Source organism: Crotalus tigris, unplaced genomic scaffold (genome assembly GCF_016545835.1).
Source record: "Crotalus tigris isolate CLP2741 ecotype Arizona unplaced genomic scaffold, ASM1654583v1 scf7180000023726.963151, whole genome shotgun sequence".
In the NCBI taxonomy this organism is placed as follows: domain Eukaryota; kingdom Metazoa; phylum Chordata; class Lepidosauria; order Squamata; family Viperidae; genus Crotalus; species Crotalus tigris.
Window position 1 is genome coordinate 659,167 of NW_024100143.1, and position 22,295 is coordinate 681,461.

Below are 22,295 nucleotides of genomic sequence, written 5' to 3' on the forward strand. Positions count from 1 at the left end.
AATCACAATGAGATATGAGGAGAAAGGATATAATTTCAGAACTAAAGAAATTAATATTAAATTAATTTCTATTTAGTATTAATATTAAATGACACTTAGAGATCATATAACATATAAATGGCAGTCAGTTAAAAAAGCATCAGTGAAGAAGCAGAATACAAAATAAAAATGAAAGAAGTTGGAAAGTTAGATTTATTATAGCAATAATAAATTATTATTTATTGTTCTCAATTATTATAGCAATAATATTAACATTAAACACTTCACAGTATTGTAATTGTATGCTTAATATTTTTAAATATATATATATATATTGATTTTTTACAATAGCAATCTTTAGTGCTTAGTAAACAGCATGTTGTCTGGATTTATATATTTAAAAACAATCAATAATATTTAATTTCTATAATTCCATAATCAATATATTAGTTAATGATATATTTCTTTGATCTTCTCTTCTTCCAGTAGTATTCTCCTTTGTGAACATTAAACAAATATAGTTCTTAATATTTTCAATACATAGCTTCCCTATTTGAGTCACTTTCCTCTGGTTTATGTTCTGTTGTCTGATTTGTTTGTTCATTCTTTATTGTTGTTTTCTGAGAGTTTTTTGATTGTAGGTTTAGGTTGAAGATGTGCTCATTTATGTCATCAAAGTTGTTTTTAATCTACTCATGGTTTGAAACAATTATCATTTGAATCTGTCACAGCATTGCATACATTTCCTCCTGGAAAGTATTTGCCTTGTCTTGGAGTGTTGCTTCTTCAGATCTCTGATGTTCCAGGCTGGGGTCTTCATTTTATGTAATTTTATGCTTAATTCTTTAGCTGAAATAGTTGTATAAGTTCATTATGTATCAAAAACAAATAAATAAAGTATATCAGTTAAAAAACAAGATATAATAGAAGAGTGAACATAAGTGTACAAAGTCATAGCTTTACACAGTTTCTTTGAGTCTTTGAGTCCTTTCTGCTTGAAAATGTGCACATTGATTAGTTGTCAGGTTTCTGTTCACTGACTCTACTTTTTACAGCTCTTATTTCTGCAAATCTCCATTGTGCTGCCATCTTTTATGTTTATTTCTCCTCTATTTTGAGATAATAGAGAATTAACTTTAAGCCATACATATTCAGGTGCAAATTGCACTCAATTCATCAAAAGAAAAAATGCTGTTTATTTTAATTTTCTGCATTTTAATTATACTTTATGGAAATAATTTCCAATCTACTCATTAAAATATATGTTTAATGTTTCACTTCAGAAATGTCAAAAGTTATTCCTTTCATTTGACTAATTTAGAGGTCTAATCAATATACATTTTTTGTTAAAATTGTGATACAAGTAATGCTGATTTAGTGATCAGAATTGGGACTGATAATTGTATCTCTCACTGCCATCCATAGTCACTTAGGAAAACACCACATGATTGCAACTTACAATATTACTTCTAATTTCTTTATTACTCTGTCACAAACTTGTTGGAATGCACACAAATGGAAATCACATGACTATGGGATATGATGATGGTCATAAATGGGAGGAGTTATTTTTACACTGTCAATTGCTAAATGGTACAGTTGGTAAGCGAGAACAACCTGTATATGGAAATGCATACTAATTCATCCTAGTAATTTTTAATAGTTTAATAGTTTCAGTTCAGTGAGAGCATGGACCCAAAAAATTAAACAAAACTCCCCAAAAAACAAAAACAATAACTCACCTAAAAGGCTCAATATGAGAAAAATCTCAAATGTGTACACTTACAGAAGGAAGTTTGGAGCTGTACCCTAAGAATAACCATGCCATTATGTAGTTATGTAATGTGCTGAGCAGCATTACTTGAATGCCCAACCTCCTCCAGCTGGGGAATTTGTAATACATTTGGGCTTGTGCAATATGAGGTCCTCAGGAAAGATAAATAAAATGTAGGATTGACTGGGATGCCCTCTATCATGTTATGCATGGTGGGAGACTAGATTGAAAATTGGTATGAACAATGCTTGTATACCTGTATACCCTTTTCTTTCCCATAAGGATCAGACATACAGTGTAATGCATTTTAGAACCTAGTTTCTTATTTAATTCTCCACTGTAGGTAATATTAATGTAATTTTATTGAAAAAAATCCATAAAGGCATGTAAAAACAATACAGAATTATTTTCACTATACTGAATATCAGAAATATTTTCTAAAATGTGTAAAATTACTTCACTACAAGTTAAACCTCACATTGGAATACATTTCCGCACAGTTATGAGTCAGTGATTTAAAAAGTTTTAAAAATAGGTTATCAGAAATTTCTCTAGTGTATGCCTACTTAAAAATCAGTTTGCAATGTTATTTGACTTAGAATGATGGCAAACAATGTTTCACTATTATGTTGCTTATAATTGATAGGAGAAATTCTTTGTTCCATTTTGTTTGCTTGTTATTAACTTTTTCTTTCACTTTTAAATTCATACAGTAGCAGAAGCTCTTGTTCATATTTGCTAGTAAGTCAATCTTTCTTCCTGGCATCAAGATATGACCTCTTCAGCCCTAAATATTTATCAAGTCAGCAGTTTATTCCCTTAGGCCTTTATCTTCAGCCTTTTCCTCTTCTAGTCACGTCTATTGAAGGACTTTATACATCCCCAGGATGAAATAGACTAATCTGCTTCCTTTTAAAGAACAAGAATGATACCTTTATACTGACCAGACTTTATTTGTGAGATCAGAAAGTCAATAAAGAGAGACTCCATCTATTTGGAAAAGGTCTTTGGCAATATTAACATTATAATTGGAACAGAGTTAGTGTCATGTCAGTGGTGAAAGTTTGTTTATTATTATAACATTCAGTAACCTTATATTTAATTTTAAAATAGTTCTGATTTAAAATAAAATAAAAATAAATAAAAGCTGTAATTAATTTTGCTAGAAGAGTTACAGGTAGTTCTTGACATACAACAGTTTATTTATTGGACATTCAAAATTTTAATGGCACTGAAAAAAGTGACTTATGATCCTTTTTCACAGTTACAACTGTAGTAGCATTTCCATGATGCACATGGTCAAAATTCAGATGCTTGGCAACTAACTCATATTCACAATATGCAGTTGCAATGTCCCAGAGTCGTGTGACTTTTGTGATCTTCTGACAAGCAAAATCAATGGAGAAGTTAGATTCACTTAACAACTGTGTTACTAACTTAACAACTGCAGTGATTCACTTAACAGCTGTGGCAAAAAAGGTCATAAAACTGTCTTAGCAACAGACATTTTAGGCTCAGTTACGATCATACTTGTATATAATTTCAAACCATTGCAAATGTAATATGCATGCCTTTTGCAAAAAAAAATATCATCTTATACAAATTGAAATAACTTAACAACATCATTGTCTATACATGACTCCTGGAATAAAAATATACATTTACAGTATTTTGTTGCCCATCTCCATGCAATTATATATATTTTTTAAATTCAATAGTTTATATTCAAATGCCAAGCAATGAATACTAATTATTTTAATGAAGAAGGAAAGAAGGAATGAAAGAAGGAAGGAAGGAAGGAAGGAAGGAAGGAAGGAAGGAAGGAAGGAAGGAAGGAAGGAAGGAAGGAAAGAAGGAACAGGAATTTTCAATTTTTTTCAGTAATGAAAATGAAAAAGCTGCCAATACTTTTTTCAAAATGCTTGTCACAACTATATTTATTTGATATTTATGAAGGTATATGTGTTCATTTTATTCCCTAACAATTACAAAGCTGTTAAAATGACAATCAGAACAGGAAATATCCATGAATAATAAAAATAATTTACATTTAGATTGCAGCTGAGTTGAAATCATTCTAAATAGAGCACAGAGTGGACATTAGTTACTAAAAAAGGAACTATTTTTCATAATAGTATAAAACAAAAACCTCAAATTTACTATAGTAGATTCTATGACTGAAATTATATTCACAAGGTTCAATTTGTGATTATATTGTTTATTTACTAGGACATTAGATTGGAATTTAAAATATGTCGGTGTGTAACTGTGTGTCTAAACAAACATTTAGATACAGTTTTTCCCTTTAAAAATTAAGTAAATTAGCTGTCTTTTTAACAACAACAACAAATAACAATAACAGTAGTAGTAGTAGTAGTAGTAGTAGTAGTAGTAGTAGTAGTAGTAGTAGTAGTAATAATAATAGTAATAATGTTGGAAACCCCCTGCTCAGGCAGGAAATCCTATACCATTTCAGACAAATAGTTGTCTAGTCTCTTTTTAAAAACTTCCAGTTTTCCAGTGTTGCAGAAATCTGGTAAAAATTACTGATCCTTAGTACTCCAGAGTCATGTCCATTAGATAGGAGAAACAATATTTGAATCTATATCGCTACAAATATTTTCCATATTGAGGAATTCATGGTCCAAATCAACAGTATGCATTCTGGCCTGAATATAGTTTTTCTTTGAGACCTTTGTTTTAACATTAATCTGTGGCAAAAAAAAAAAAAAAACACCTGGCTAGTCTTACTGCATTTAAGAAGCTTTGGTAAGGTTTGTATTGATTAGACATAAAGCAACTGACAACATTGCAATAAATTTTTACTGCTTAGTACTGATCAATATGGATTTTTTTTTTAGCTGTTCTTGCGAAAATTGCTTTTTAGCTCTTTAGATAGGGTCAAACTATCTTAAATTAATTATATATAAAGTAACAAGTTGCAATTGTTACCAGAGGCATTTGGAACTTTTCACTGCTATCTAAAAGTAAATTATACAATTTACAAGTAAAGATACAATTACTGGAACAAAATTCTTCTGTTGTCAGGATGCTGGTGCCAAAAATAATTCTAATGTTAAAATCAGTAAAGTAAAAGAGCAATTCGGAATATTAGGGTTGAATAGAATTATTAAGTGAAACTATACAATAAATTTGTATTTGAGGCAAATGATCAAAGCTCTCTCAGTATACTTTTGTAATTAGTTTATTATTGCATCAGCACAGAACAAAAGTAAGCAATTAAAAATAGGCATATAGAGAAAACAGTAAGTAGATATCATGTAATACAATAATAAATTGGAAAAAGAATAATCAATGCTATAGTACACTGTCTTCTTCTTTTCATTTTCTTTTCCCAAATGCTAAGTACTATTTAAATATTTATATTTTAAAATTTAATGATTATTGCTTTTACCTATTTAAATCATTGTTGTTTTTAATCAATATATCTTTTTTCTTCAAAAGCTATTTTTTAAATGTCATAACTTGCCTTATTGTATAATTAATACATGTAAGGGAGCATTCTTGATTGATTAAAGACTGTATTGTGAAATCAAAGCACATTAGGATCTTTCTAAAGTTGAATCTTGCTGTCTGAAAATAATGTTGGAAGATACAATCAAAGGACAATTACATAAGGGAAGAATTTTCCTTCTACTGATGTAGAGATAAGACTTCCTTGAATTAAAAAGGGCACAGTCAAGCATATCTGAGAAAATTTGTATAGTTTTCTTGGTTATGTTTTCAGCTTAACTAAGTTAATAGCCTTGGAATTTCCTGGCTATTTTTCATTTAAGTGCTAATCAGGTTCCTAGTTCAGCTTTATCAAGATTTGCCAAAGTCGGTTAGATATGGCTCACCTGGGAATTCTGATGGAAACAATCATCAAATCAGCCTTTTCTTATAATTCTTGAAAATAGTATCTCAGTATAATTTGTTTTCATATGTTTCTAATGCATAATGGTTGCAGTTATTTTATGTGAGAGAATATAAACTGTTGTAGATTCTTAATCCTAATTCCTAATTGTACATTCTAGAAATGGAACTGCATCCTTGACATAAATAGAACACATTGTTCTATAATAAATAAGCAACAGTTGATCAATAGTCAAAAGAATTATTCAATTCCACTAAATCTGTCTATGCCCACTTTATTTGTTCTAAATACTTCTAAGTTATCCTCATTGTTTAATATGCTGCAAAACATAACAAATGTTTAAATACAATTTTAAATATTCTATATTTACCTGTTATCTGTTTGCCTGTTTCTCTCTCTCTCTCTCTCTCCACACACACAAACACACACAAATATATTTAGATATGTTACATATTTTTCTACATACATTGTACATTTTTTCATGAAAACACTATAATGGTTTTAGGGAAATCCTTCTTGTATTGCATTAATTTTATTACAATAAGATTATTTCAGAACAGAAATACTTTTGTTGTTATTTATATGTCTTAGGTTTCTGCTGTGCTTTTAAAATTCAGTAATATGCATTATTCTTTGAAAACAACATTAGTCAAAATATTATTTTGGGATGTGTAGATTATTTTTGTATAGCTGTACAGCATAATAGAAATAGTTTTTGTCTGAAGTAGTACCCAAATACTCTTCTGTAAAATGAGTGTTTATTACAGAAAAACAATACATTAAGATCTTAGGCTATATTTGATTTCAAAAATAAGCATGAGAGAGTAGAATAAATCAGTGCCTACATTTTAAAGCATGAAAAGGCAATCTCTTTGGCCTGAAGGCTACCCTCCTTCTTTTTGCCATGGCTGAGGATTGTAAGAGGTGTGGCTGGTTACATTCAAGGAAGGTTGCTGGTAATGTGTCAATTTCTGGCTCAATTTTTGGTGTAAACATTTTTAGAGGTGCTAGAACTTTACAACACTTAAACCCACCCAAATCCCTAAAACCATAAAAAATATATTTTTTCAGTTCCATAGTTTCTAAGACCCTCAAATTGAATTAGCTATTATGGCTGTGTATTTAAAATAATTTCACATATTCTGATTTTAAATGTAGTATTACTGTACATTTCCCCATATTATCGGAAAAAAAGTGTGGTATATTAATCTGGGCACTGAAATTGTTCAGTACATGCAGATTTGTATATTCCAATGTGGGAAAGGTACATTACCATCTAAGTTTACTTACAAATATTTATTGGAATGAACAAAAAGGTGTCTTGGAAAATAGACAGGTTTTGTAATTGTGGGTAGATTGTTGTCAGAAATTCTGTATATGATGTAGTAAACCTAGTATATCATCACTTATCTCCATTTTAAACATTTTTTTAAGCAATTGTTGAATTTTTTTTTCTCAGTCCACTAAACTGAAGAGCTCTTTTTGTCACAACTTACATTCTACAACTAGGTTTGTGAATGGAATACTATAGGACACTATAGCTCTTGTTCCCTCTGGAATAAAAAATGAGGTTACAGAAAAATGAAGATCATTCATTCTCATCAAGTCCTTGTTCCTTGATTATATTGCCTGTTTGGCAATGGTTTTAATGTTAGTTCTCTACAAGTATCCTTGATGTCCATGCTATTTTCTTAACTATTTTTCTCTGAAAATGTTTGCCAAGGAATTTGTGCAAAGTTGGATTCATGATGTAGGTACATGAAAAAGTACGATTTTTGAGAGAAAGCACAGGAAGCTGAAGTTATTTATATATTGGATATCAGTTACAATATCTATGATATTCATCAGCAGGATTATTATTTGTAATTTCTTCTATGTAGAACAATGAACAAGAACACTGAAGCATTTACAATTTTATATGCACTTTTCTTTCTGTGGTTAAAAGCAGTCTTCAGTGTAATCCATTATTGTATTTATAAGTTTGGCATCACCAAAAAAATCTGAATATTTTATCTGAACCCTATTATTTCAAAATATTTTCTATCATATATTTCCACAGTTTCTATGTGTCAAAACATTTAAGCAGGCATGGAATGGTTTTGATCTTAAAATTTCCTGTGGGGCTTTATAATTCAATACTGGAATGTAATTATGGGATACAGCAAGCCTGGAACCATCTCCTTAACCTTGTCAGCTTAAGGAAATTGTAGGCCCAATGCTTTTAATGGCCTTTACCATCAATAAATTACTGTCTTGCTTGAGGGTCTTTGGAAAAGACAGATATCTAACTCCTGACTCACTTCTCCCTCTTTTTTTGACTTTTTTTTCTTGATTAACAGCAAAATATAACTTGAGCAAGTTTATTCTTTATGCTCTGTTACTTTGAAGACTATATTCTGATATTGGCATGTCCTAAAATGCTGTTTTGCATTGGTTTAAAAGCAATATCAATATACCTGTATTTTCTTATAACTAATTTTGTATATATGTCAGTAATGAATGCAACATATTTATATAAAATTAAAGTATGGATAAATTTATTTAGTTTGTCTTTTCTTTGAATGGTCTCTCTATATATTTTACATTACAAGGATTAGTTATAAATTCAAGATATGCATTTCTCTAACATTTTATATGTGTGCGAGTGTATCTGTCTATCTTCACTTCTGGGTGTCTGTGTTTTTATTATGATATATTACTAATCCTTGTGGTATAATTTTAAGTTCTATTGTTTGTAATTTAACATTTCAAGTTTCTAAACCTATCTGTGTTCTATATGAAAATAGAGACCAGTGAAGAATAAAATATAAATTTTGTGATATGGTACAAATATTAGCTCCTAAATGACTATTTCAAATATTTAGATTAAAGTTTAGTTGCTTCAGATAAATAGAATTTAAAAGCATCACTAAAAATATGATGTAACGATTGTATGTTTTATGATGTATCTCCCATTTACACACAATTTCCTAGAATATGGTATGTGTACAATTGACAAAACTGCAGCACATTGGAAATTTATAATAATAGTATAATCTAATATTTCTTTAGTATTGGATTCCTGGTGTTTCATCATGATTTTATTAAAGTTGAGGTTCTGGCGAGGAATCATGATAAACTTGACATCCCTGAAGGAGCAGTCAGCAAAGATGAGAGGCCAGACAGCTAATTCTGGCTGGTGTAGTCTTTCTGGATAAAGGAAAGGCCATGAGATCACGTACTTGTACTTCAGAGAACTGGTTCTTGTGGGTAGCCTTCAGGAACTGAAGTTTTTGCAAGCAGTTCATGATTTGAACAGCTAGGTTTCATAATGCAGCCTATATAGACACAAGGTTTACACAAAACTCATTTCTGAAGCATTTTTAGATATAATTAATTTACAGATATTTTATTATTGGCGGGATACAAAATTTCCACGGTGAATCAACAATATTTCTGGATTTCATAGGGAAAACAAAGGATTATAAATATTTTAAAACTTTTGGCATAAAAAACTTAATTAGGTTAGATTAACATTTTAAAATTGATAAAGGGTAAGGGTTTAGGATTTTTTGGTGAAAGAGCTTTGAAATAAATTGGAATTAAAATAGACAACAATATAGACTTCATTGGAATGATTTTTTGTTTGCAAAAAGATTGCAGACTTTACAAAATTTTACAAAAGAAAAGTTAAAGGCAATATGAGCCTGACTATCATACGGACTATAACTAGGCAGATGTTGACTTTTAACTACAGAATGCCATTTGAAATGAAAATATTGAGGACATAGAAACACAAAACAGGAGAAAAAAAGGAACCTAGCTTTTTCGGTTTCCCTTGCTTGCGATACTTTCATTTTTAGATTGTAATATTATAAAGTAATGGCAACCACTAGAAAAGTGGCAAAAATAGCAGATGGAAGAAGTAGAACAGTAGAACAACCTACTGAGAGAGAAGTTACAAATGATTTGTTTCAAAAACTGTTTGAGCAACTGACCAGTAAGTTTAGCTAAAACACTTGATACTAATCAACAACTTTAAAAAAAAGAGTGATAAAAGACCCATAAAGAAGAAAGAGGAATTAAAAGAATTTAAGAAGACCAAAAGCTATACAAAACAAGTGTCTGGATATGTAAAACAAATTAATAACAAAGTGGAAATTCTGTAGAGTAAGTAAAAGTTATAAACAGAATTGGAAATACATTCAGTACATCTGGCTCTATTAAATTGAGAGAGAAGCAATTTGTTTGAGATATAGAGCAATCCTAGAGGATTCTGACAAATATAAGAGAGAAGTAGCCATTTTGAGGGGAGGTAGGTATGGAGGTACAGAGGTATAAATTTGTAAAGTATATAGAATAAATACAAGATTTCCAAGAATAAGAAATGTTCCAAGGGATCTTTTCGTACAATTTGTCGGAAAGAGAAAGAATCAGGTTTTACAGCAGCATTTTAATATAAGGCTGAAAGCCAATAATATGGATGTAATTGTTCTTAAAGAAATTCTTATTAGAATCTTGCATAAGAGAAAAATCTATCTTTTTTGCCTGAGAAATTAAATGGAAAAAGAATTCATTTTGACAAGACAATTTGGTAAGTGTGATTTTTATTTTTAAGCAGCAGTTTCAGCTAAATTCTGTACAGAAGACAAAGGAATTTCTAGAAAAAAGTAATTGTTAAGAGAGTCAAATAGAAATGTCAGATGAAACTACACAACACTTCAACAGCTGAAACAGGAAACTGAAAGGGATAATAATGAACTACTGTGGGTGCTATACTGTACATATTGATTTTTTTTTAAATTTTTGGCTTGATCATGGATTACAAATGCTTAATGTGGAATATCAGTGGAACAAATGATCCCCAAAAGACAAAAATAATAATTATAAAAAAATTAAAGGGACATATATTAGAAAAAAGAACACAAAATATTTCATTTATGAAATATAATTTAGAATTATTTCAGTAAGAACTTTTAAAAAAGGAGTTGTTTATTACAGTCCCCAACTAACCCCAGAGTTTGTATTAATTGTTCTTTTTTTTCCCTTTCGGTAATTTGGTTTAGAGATTCTTGAAAAATTAGGGGGGGGGGAGCTGGGGTGAATATAAATTGCTGGCCTATTGCTATCAGACTGATGATCATCAGCATGCTCTTTCCTGACTTTTTCTTTTTTAAAAAAAAACATAATAATTATGTTTAAGTATGCAAGTTCAGACACAATATATCTGCAACTTATCCAAAATGCTGTATTCAGATTATTGTCAATGATCTGTTGAAGTGTTCTTTTATTTGCTACAAGGGCTATCAAAGACATTATACTGTCCCTTTGTTTTCTGCTCATATATGAAAAAGCTTTATTTGGGGAAAAAGTTATAAATTATACACTTGCTGACTTGAATTTAATTAGCATTTCAGTGATAAGTTTTCAACTGTATTTATATTTGTGAGTATGGCTACATGTGTATGTGTTATGTATATTATGTATGTGTGTGTGCATGTCTATGGAGATTCTCAGTCATACAGATAATGTTTGTCCCAAAAGTGCTTTTTCAAAAGGCAACTGGACTTTATTTTTCCTTGAAGTCGTTTCTCTTCTCATCCAAGAAGTTTTAAAGCTGAAGAAGCTTCTTGGATGAGAAGCGAAACATCTTCAAGAAAAACCAAAATCAAGTTCCTTTTTGAAAAAGCACCTTTGGGATGTGTGTGCATGTGTTTGTGTGCATTTATTTGTGTACACATATAAATAAACATGCACATATAGGAAAGATGACTTAGAAATACTGTGGCTCTTCCAAAATCATGGTAACCTAGTTTCCTATCTTTGTAGGTTAGTATCACAACAGGATTAATGCTACATACTTGTGAACTTATGTTTTATATAAGGTTATTTACATCTCAAAAGCTAAAGTTAATACATTATGCAGCTCCCATATTGGTAAGTAATGGTTAATGTAATCATAACACCCATCCTTAAAATAATGCATCAGCTCCACCCAATGCAAGTTACTAATCCTAATCTATAAATGTCTATATAGTTTAGAGTGCCATTTTCAGCGCATGCAGAACAAAGAGAAATTGCTCTAAGTTTTCAGATGAAGGTTTGACATTAAGCAAGAAACAAGCAAACTTATTTTAAAATGAAATATATTAGTAAAACTTATTCAGTAATATAAATGCTATTTTTTTAAAAAAAATGCCAATAAAAACTAGGTGAAAAAAGTGTAACAAAGAGATATGGAAGTGAAATTGATAAGAAATAAGCTCTTTCATTTTTCCCTAGGTTAGGCTTAGCTTTAACAAAACATAGGGAACCTGGCTGTGATTAGTTTGTCTACTATAGATGGGGGGAAAATGAACTTATTTGTCTCTATGTATGCTGTGGCAGTTATCACTATCATATTGACTGACTTTCTATCTAAATAGAATCTAAATAGAGCAACTGAACTATTCCACACAGCAGACACCCTGTTAGCATGACTCTATTGACCTCAGCTACAGGCTGCAGTGAGCCATGCAAGCTACATTTATACCAGCCTCTCACAATATGAACAGATTTTCTTCCTTCTGATAATAGAAATTTATCGAGCTACTGCTGCTATCATACCATTTCTGAGTATAAGCATTATAAAAACAGGGGGAAAATCAATATTGCATTTAAGGGTACAGACAGCAATATTTCAATTAATTATTGTCCCATCCTGCAGAGGCCAGATGACTATAATATAAATTTATTGAATTTATTTATGATTCTCCTATTATTGCTCAATTTTTAAATGGATTCTTTATTTACACTGTTTCAAACTAAATCATTTTATTTAGAATTATTTGTATTTCTTTTTTAAAAAATAAAATGTACTATTAGGAGTTAAACAAAAAAGCTTGTCTTCCATTAAGTTCAGTAAAATTTGACCTTTTTATTTGGTAATACTACTGATATGATACTAGAAAACACTATGGACAAATTGTAAAATCCAGTTGTATCATTTTATTATGAAAGTTGGATTATTTGAAAAAAAAAGTGATGCTTCTGAAGTTTTCTGCCAGAAAGAAATTTCATTGCATCATTCAAAAAGCAAATCATTCTATACAAAATGAACTAAAACAGACTTCACTCAAAGAACTAACAATGGAGTAGAGCTTAAGTATTTGGGTGTGTGTACATGGCAAAAGTTATTGGAGAATACCTTGATGCTGTGAAAAATTTATGCCAACCAAGTAAAAAAAGATGACCAAACTGAAACAGAAGTATGTAATAAAGAAAAAAACTTGTAGTGGTAGATAGTTGTGGTAAAATTATGTCCATGAAATGAAAATATCAGAAAGGTAATATTAAATGACTATCACACATTTTAGGGCCCTGGTTCAGCCCAGCATTGAATACAATCTGTTATTTTAAGTCTTGTATTTCTTCTCATCTTTGCTAGTACAATTTGAACCAAGGTCCCATATTTTTTTCACGTCAAAATGCTAAATTAGTATCAAGGGGGGGGGAAGTATTAGTATTCTTCTGTTGAGAAAGAAATGCAATGTTTCTAGAAGTGGCTTCTAAGTAATGATTTTATTTAGCAAAAATGTTTTTTAAATATTTATTAATATATATATAGTTCAGATATTTGCTATCAATACTTTCAGTCTTTAGTTAAAGTAATTAGTTAATCAAATGTTTCAGTAAGCTAAACATTAAATCAATTCAGATGAGTAGCAATTGTCATTATGTTCACATCAGCAATGTTTAAAAGGAATCCTTATTATTCTGAGCAGCAATACAACTTCTGTGTCCAACAGATTTTATTAAATCCTTGATTCAGCCTTGTGATCCTCAGAGTTATAAATCTTTGAACAGTCTGTGATAAAAGCTACTTTAGAAACTTAATTAGTACAGACATTTAAAACATGGAATATAGTAGGTCAAGAATTATAATTGATAAAAAGTTCAGAGACTTTTTTGAATTCTGAGAAAAATAAATCTGCTGATTTAGAGGGGAAAGAATAGATTTTAAAAAAACTTTAAATCAGAATGTTAAGATAGCAGCACTAGTTGCTTGAATAAATAGTTCAACAAGCAATGAAATAAGCACCAAAAATCAGTTTAAAATCAAGAAGAATGTCAAAAATGAAAAAAGATGAAAATAATGAACTCTATCAACTGCTGCTTGGTCCTGAAATAAATATTGATTATTTCACATTCATATATATGTACATGTGTTTGTATGTTATGTACATATACTATAAATACATTTAACATATTAGGGGTCTGCAGCACTTTACATTTGAAGAAGAAAAGGTAGTTTTATATAGCACCTTTAAAAGCAGGAGTCTTCAAACATGGCCCTTTTATGACTTGTGGACTTCAACTCCCAGAATTCCTCAGCCAGTCCACAAGTCATAAAAGGGCTAAGTTTGAAGACCTCTGTTTAAAAGTAAGGTGACCAACCGTCCTCCTTTTGGAAGGACAGTCCTCCTTTTTTGAGTTCTGTCCTCCCTTGAAAAGTGTCCTCCTAAATGTCCTCCTTTTCCATATACCGTCCTCCTTTTGGGAGGACAGTCCTCCTTTTGTGAGTTCTGTCCTCTCTCGAAAATGTCCTCCTAAATATCCTCTTTTTGACGACTAATCTGCAGGGCTTTTGTTTCCTCACAGAACGCTCAGAAGGCGTTCCGGGACCTTTTTAAATTTTTTTTTCAACTTTTGCATCTACTCCCCCTATTGGCTTTCGAAAGCCAACAGGAATTGCTGCTGAGTGCGCCAAAACACCCGGGCGGCAAACTTTGCACGTGCAAGTTGCAGGAACTTGCACCCCTCACTGCTACCCAACTACACGATCTCCTACTTCTTAGTTCCAAAGATAGCTGGAGGAGACTGGAGCGGTAAGTTTCACTTGATCTTCCCTGTTCGATTCTACGCGGGGATACACAGGGTAGGCGGTGGTGCTGGGGGGTGGCTGGGGGGGTGGCTGCAGGACCAGAGCCGGCGCGGCTGGTGCTTTGCAAGCCGAGGGGCCGGCTCTATGGGGATGGGCAGGGGAGGCGGTGGTGCTGGGGGCGACTGGGGGGGGCGGTGGTGCTGGGGGGCAGCTGGGGGGCAGCTGGTGCTTTGCAAGCCGCGGGGCCGGCTCTACCGGGATGTGCAGGGTGGATGGTGGTGCTGGGGGGCGGCTTCAGGGCCGGAGCTGGAGCGGCTGGTGCTTTGCGAGCCGTAGGACCGGCTCTCCATGGCAGGGCAGCAGTGCTGGCGGGGCGGCTGTGGGCAGGGGCGCGGCAGGCAGTTGACCTTCCATGGACTGCACCAGCTGGTGGTCTACACAGTGCTGACCTGCGCTGCCACCACCTCACCCTGCGCATCTACATGGCCATCCTGGAGTGCCTGGCTCACAACACCTGCCTCCGCCGCCCACCCCCGCGCAGTCCAGCTGTGTAGATTTTTGGACAAGTGAGAAATCGAGATTGAATATTGATACTCTAGCTGCAGCACTTGCCGTAAAATTCAATATGAAGGATATTTCTTGTTCAGATATTTCCAATATATTGTTAGAAGATGATACATTGACAAAAAATATTCATTCAATGGAAAAGTACTCATTTAAATAATTAATAGGCATGTAAGCATAATTACAATATAAAATGTTATTGTTACAAATGTTTTTTATTATGCATTTATCATATTATAGTGTATTCTGTATTATTGTTGCAATAAATACAATGTTTCTTTTATTTACGATATTTTTTTCTTAAATTTATTCGTGTCCTCCTTTTTGTTGTAAAAAAGTTGGTCACCTTATTAAAAGTGACTCCTTAAAAAGCTGCATTTTTTTCTGAAATCACATGGCTTCTTCTTCAGCTATAATATGAATCTAGGGAAATGTCAATTTCCAATAAGTGCAACATGCATCTTCAATACTTCTCTCATTTTGTAAAGCTCTGTTGCATATACGACTAATTTGTTTCAGTTTTAAGAGAACCAGAGAGAAATGTCTTCTCTTCATTTTCTTGGTTAACAAAGAAAAGTTGCATAGCTACTCCAACTTTCAGTTTGGCTGCATAACCATAACAATAGAATAATCAACCAAGTAACTTTAGGACATCACAACAAAGCATCCCTCCAAAGTATCAAAAACCACACTCCATAATTTCTTCCATAAAAGAGGAAATAACATGGACCCTAATATAAGGAAAAAATCTCTTGGGACAAAGTATGCACTGTAAAAGTATGTAATAAATATATTATCAGACAATGCTGGTATGGGGTAATACACATCTTAGAATTATTTGTAAAATGTATTCTCAGTGAAACTATACTAGGTGTTACTCCTTTGTTATTTAAATACAAAGCAGTATTGATCATAATTCAATCTAAGTTTAATAGTTTTTACAATTCATAATTAACACTTATAAATTAAACAAATCAGACTATTCTACTGAATTATATATAAAGCATGCCTTCAAAATATGCTGAAGTATCTGCTAGTATCAAATTCTTTTTTCTAATTTTTAAACAGTGGACCGGTGTGGAATAACATCACACCAAGTCTGAAAGGACTGAATCAACAAATTTTCCAAAATCAAGTACTTATCTGTTGAACTCTAACTGGCTTGAAAACCAATAAGGAAATGCTTTCTTATGCAGGGAAACTGTTTCTAAGTATTCAAAATATTGTTTGTGATATTAAGAGCAAGCTCTGCCTTCTGTGGCATCATAAATGTGTAATACTAGCCGCCACATTGCAATTGAGAAAGAAAGAAAAAACTGTCTTGTTTACCTAGCTGTTGCATTGGATCCCCAAATCTGATCACTGTATTTTGTACAAGTTGACTACTTTTGTTTGAATTGTGCATTCAGTTTAATCCTAGTTAACTCAATTTAATCCAAGTTAATTTTAGTTATTACAATTATATATATTGACATATTCCATGACATTGTTGAAAGTAAAGTCTTCATCCTGGTTCATCCAAGCCAGGAATAAATAAGCAACATGGCGACTGCTTTGGGAAGATGGTTACAGTTTATTGAAGAGGCAGAAAGATGGTTCTTGCAGGAAAGACCAGAGGAAAAAAGGACCTGAGCACATGGGCAGTAGGTTTTTATACCCTCTCTAGCCTTTTGTTTGGAATAGTTTTATCTGCTCCTGTGGAATGAACTTTGAGGCTATTTCCTGTGTCACGTATTCTGACCTGAGTTTAGGTGTGCCTCTCTGGTATACTTGATGGTAATGGGTTAGTCCTATTATGTCCCATCTCAGGTGAGATATGCAGATTTTAGATCTCTTTGTCTTCTTGAGTTTTCTGGCTCCAACTTTCTGATGGTTACATTTGCATTTGTATAGGGCTGGCTCCTGCTTGAGGCAAAGAGAGAGACTTGGGGGCTGGGTTGTTTTCTGCTTTTAAAAATCCTTTTGAGGAATAATATATTTTTCTGTCCTTTTAATATTTCCTTCTCTGGGGGGCTTCCACAACATAATCATAGAAAGGGCTCCTTATATAATGTCTTTGTTTCTCTCTCTCTCTCTCTCTCTCTCTCTCTCTCTCTCTCTCTCTCTCTCTCTCTCTCTCTCTCTCTCTCTCTGTGTGTGTGTGTGTGTGTGTGTGTGTTTGGTTTTTTTTTTCTTTTTTTGGAGGAAGAATCAATATTTGCTGAAGCCAAAGCGAATAAGCTCCAGTACTACAGTTATATATTCACACATTCATCAGGGAATTGAACCTGTTGCAGAATAATGTTTCTATGCCCACTGAATAGAAAAGCAAGCATGTAAATAGAAAAGATATTCAACAATGATTGTTAGATCTCTTCTGCAGGAACAGATACACGCTATGGGATGGTGACAGTACTTACAAACATGCATGGTACAAAGTGTCAATTTTTCATTGAGTTGATGCATGTTTTTGTATTATTTGGTTGCACTGTAAATTTCTTTGCAAGGGCACTTTGTTTCCTAGATATTCCATAAAAATGCTGACTTATCACTTCTTCAACCTAGAATATCCTGACATGCATACTTATTTATTACCTTAGTTTCTTTATGTGTGACCTACCCATTTAGAGATAATAAAGAAGGGCCTTTATTTCTTCCTACTTCTCTGAAATAGAAATGGATTATTTTTTTTAAAAAAAATGCTCACATTGGATTTCTCTGCTTGCTATTTAGCTTTCAGCAGCTTATGGTGATTTATAGCATGGTAACAAATACAGGGCTGACTGATATTTTTTTGTCAAGTAGATTTCATTTAAAAGTATAGTCTGTGTACATATGCACAAGGAAGCATACTATGAATAGGTACAAGAAAAAAAGAGTAGAATAACAGTCCACAAGTCATAAAAGAGCCTATACTATAGCCTGTAGGATCTAGAGAATGGCTTTGTACAGTAATACAACTGTTTAGAGTTTTTAAAAAAATCTTGTTGTTATTTTACTTCATTTATATCTAGAAAAAAATAGCAAACGAATTATGGTCAAAAGATTTAAACTTACTTGGATTGCACTTATAAATTCATTTCCATATTTAATAAAATGTAAAAATTGTACTATCAAGAGACACTTGTGGGAGGGAATCATCACTGATTTATTGACTTTCATATATTTCCTACTATTTTCTTCCTTCTAAATATTTTTCTATGAACACATCTTATGCTATTGTATTACAGTCTTTCTTTACTCTTTGACTGCCAAAATGGCCCTGGGCAGTGATCTTAACATATCCTTTTGTAAGCCTTCCTTGAATGATCATAGAAAATACTGCTTGCAGCAATTTTCGCTCCCTCTAGCATCTTTTCCACATAACTCTCTACACTTTTCTTTTTTCTTCCCCTACCACTTCTATAATATCCTTAAAAATAAATAATTTCCCACTGACAATTAACTATGTATTGTAAGTGATGCAACATGTCTTTCAAACATTTAAGCATCAATAATTTTGTTTGAAAGCATCAGTGCAAAACAGAACACAAATAAATAAATGTAACTATTTCTGAGCTTATTTTGCTGTATTTATTTAAGCAAACAAATACATTTAAGCATGCTCATGGAGAATGCTTTAATTTAAATTTCTGCAATGAACCAAGGATTGGTTTCAGATTTAATGGCCCTTTTAAACTCCATCATTCCATTTCACATAGTTATATTCAGTGCTTTTTTTCTTTAAAAAAAAAAAAAAGTGCCGGAACTCACACACGTCACACAACCCGCCTTGCCTACCCTACAAGATTCCAAAAAAGGTGCCGGAACTCCATTCTGGGCGTTCTATGAGAAAAAAAGCCCTGGTTATACTGAATTGTAGTTGAGAATGTTTATAAACTTTCCCTAAATTCACAGACACATATACGTCTAATACTTGTGGTATTATTACCGAAACTACACTGCATAAAAATACTATGTTACATTATGGAACAACCATGTCATTATTACTGAAACACACCAACAATCACAATACTGTCTCTGTCTTACCAATGATATTTACATACACATCCTTTTCATCAGTTGTATGGTGATACCAGTATAACAATATAATCTTTTGTATAATCTTCAGACTTTTATATGCATGAATTATATGCAATGCAATTCAGCAATAAGCAAAGAAACAAAAAAGTGAATTAAATAACCAAATGAATTCAGTCATAGAAGCACTACAAAACTATCTGAAACAAACACATAATCAAATAAATTATTGCAGATAACAATAGAGAACAATTGATAGAGCACCACAGGTAGAAATATTGGAGCACCAGTGCATGAACTGAATAAAAGAGTAAAATATTCTTACTACTAGTATTGTTGCATCACTTAAGAATATACATAATAACTCTATAATAGCATCTATAAAGCTACAAGCACTTTAGTTAATTGCAGATCACACAAACAAAAAAAAGTCACTTCTGAAAGTAAAAAGCAACTCCCTTGGAAAGGAACACAATAAAGCACTTATCAGTACTAAGAAAATTCGACAAGCATTTTTAGCAAAGGAAGTTAAATCACCCAATCAAAACTTCAAAGAGATTGGGAAACTGGAATCCAGCCAGAAAAGCAAGATGCCTTTTGCTATATAAAATTAGCTTGCAGTCTTAAACCGTGAAACCAATTTTTCAACCTTCTGAATAACATACTTAATTTTTTTTTAAAGAGCCACTCTCCAAGTTCTGCTAGTAGAGCTAATTCTTAATTTTCCACTGTTGTGATTTTATGTTGATCTTGAAATCAGAAAAGCAAACACAATAAACATATAACTATCAATATAGACCTTAGTAATTCACATGCTCAGTGAAAGTTGGTCTAACTGAAGACATCACTGCAGTGAAGGCTGAAGATAATCCCTCAGTTTTACAGATATTTTAGGAAAATTAATATTTATAGGTTATAAACATGACTTAATATGAAATTGTCATTTTTTTACTATTTTCACAGTGTAATTGTACACAATAAAATGTACATATGCAATCATATAATTTATCTTCTTATATTTAGAACAATGTTAGGAGGCATTTTTAAACATACCTGCCTTCTATTTGTTACATGAAAAAATAGACCAAATTCAAAATAGGGGAGTTCACCTAGGACTAGTCTGCCACAGATTTCATTGGAAAGAAAATGCTTGCTCCAATGATACAATATAAGCAACTATACCTTTTATGAGTAAGCACTAGGTATTCATGAAAAAGGTTTTCAGAAATGTGTAGATGTATTGATTTAATGACCCTTGACATCTTATGACTTACAGTTCAAAATATGAACTTATTCTGACAACACAGGTTTTGTTAGTGGTATGTTGTTTCATCTATGGTTGTATGTAAGCAGCTCTTTTGTATTAGTTTTCAGTCTTTGTAGAGATTAGCCCTAGCATACATTTTAGCTTCAATGACATCAGTATAGAAGAAAACCCAAATATATGTACAAGTAACGAATCTTGTCTAACTAGACTTTGGGTAAGCTTAGATTTTCTCCAGAAGATATGTTAGATGTCAGATGTCAAAATACTCAGCATCATTTTTTGGCATAGCCTAGTACTATTGTAAAATAGTGTCCCCTAGACCCCTACACTGGTCCCACACCATGGCTGATGCATCAAAAGCCTCTTGAAGAGGATTACTAGGATAACACTATTCAGTTTTCAACATAGGGCATACACTAGGCATACAATATTCAGTATCATATTGCAAATTAAATCTATTTAAAGCTGTCTGATAAATCAGAAATTCAAATATATATGGGGATGTAAGACTACTTCTTTCTCAGTTACCTTCCCTAGAATGGAATAACTGAAACTGCTCTTTTAACTGCATACTTTCTATAGCTTAAAGGAGGATTCCTTCAACAGTGGTCTTCTAATTTGATCCTTCAGGCAGAGAGGAAAGAGACACTTCAGGGAAAGAGATACTGATGATATACTTTAACCATATGGTGAGTCTCAGCCAAGCTAATTTAATCAGCCATGAGAAAAATATTGAGTAAAAGGGTAATAGTCCCATCTACTTATATGGTCTGCCCTATACCATTGAGATATATGGACTGAAAATCCAATATAACCAGGCAAATGGTTGCTTTTAGCTATCCAATAATAGAAATCAACGTTGAGGCACACCCAATTAATTTTATCCATGAAGAATAATGAACGTCATGCCTAGTGGATTGTTCGGACTGCCCCACTATGTCTAGGTTTTGCCTCATGTACTTTATCTGCTTCATAATATGGAAAAATATTGCCAGTTTGCTCTTTGTAAAAAAATAAATGAAAGAAAAAAATTTGTTCTCCGTTGCATGGAATTATCTTCCACACTAAATAGGCCTCATTTTGTGTTTGATCTTCTTCTTCTCAAGAGTTCACTTTGACTCCAGCTGTTATCTCATCTGCTTTTTTTATTTTAATTCCATAGTAAAAAAAAGAAGACTGATTTTGATCCATGGGAAGGAAGAAAGAGCTTAGGAGTGATAGTGTCAGTCATCTAGACCATATCTATACCACAAATCAGCGGGGCTTTAAATTTATTACTGATAGGCAAGGTGGGAAATTCCATCAGTCATTCAGGAAAACATCAAGAATTGTCAGGTAACCTGGTTATTTTAATCTGTCCTACTTTGAACATGCAGGGGGTTATATTGGCTGCCAACTAAAGCTGATAAGGGAATGAGCTGTCCATTATACTGAAGTAAAACAAAGTTCCTCCATTTTCAAACCAACTACATGAAATCAGAATACCAAGCTGAGTATATTCCCTGAATCATGTTAGGAGACAGAGAGAAGAAAGGATGAACCTTGGAATCCTGGGCCATTTCATATTAAGATAGAGAGAGAGAGACAGAAAGAGAAAAATTATTACAATGTAAAATCATAAAAGAAAATGAAGATAATAAAAAATAGTAAATTGAGAAAAACAATAGAAAAATAGAAAACGAAATAGTAAAAAAAAGATTGATTATAAAGAAGCAGCTTCCAATCTTCTTGATAGTGATTGTATATATATATTGTCCTCTTTCTCTAAAGTTATATCATTATCTCCTTAAGCTATCCTTTCTAACTTTCAAACCCATAAAACAGAACTTCATTTTTTCTCATTTCAGTAAACAGTCTATATGTGTTTCTAGTAACTGATAAATGCAGTTGTTGATCTTTCGCTAATCAAACAAGTTAATTTTGCCATCACTGCTAAATTCACAAATCAGTTGTCCATTTGTTATAGAAGTAATACAATTCTGATGCAATCTTA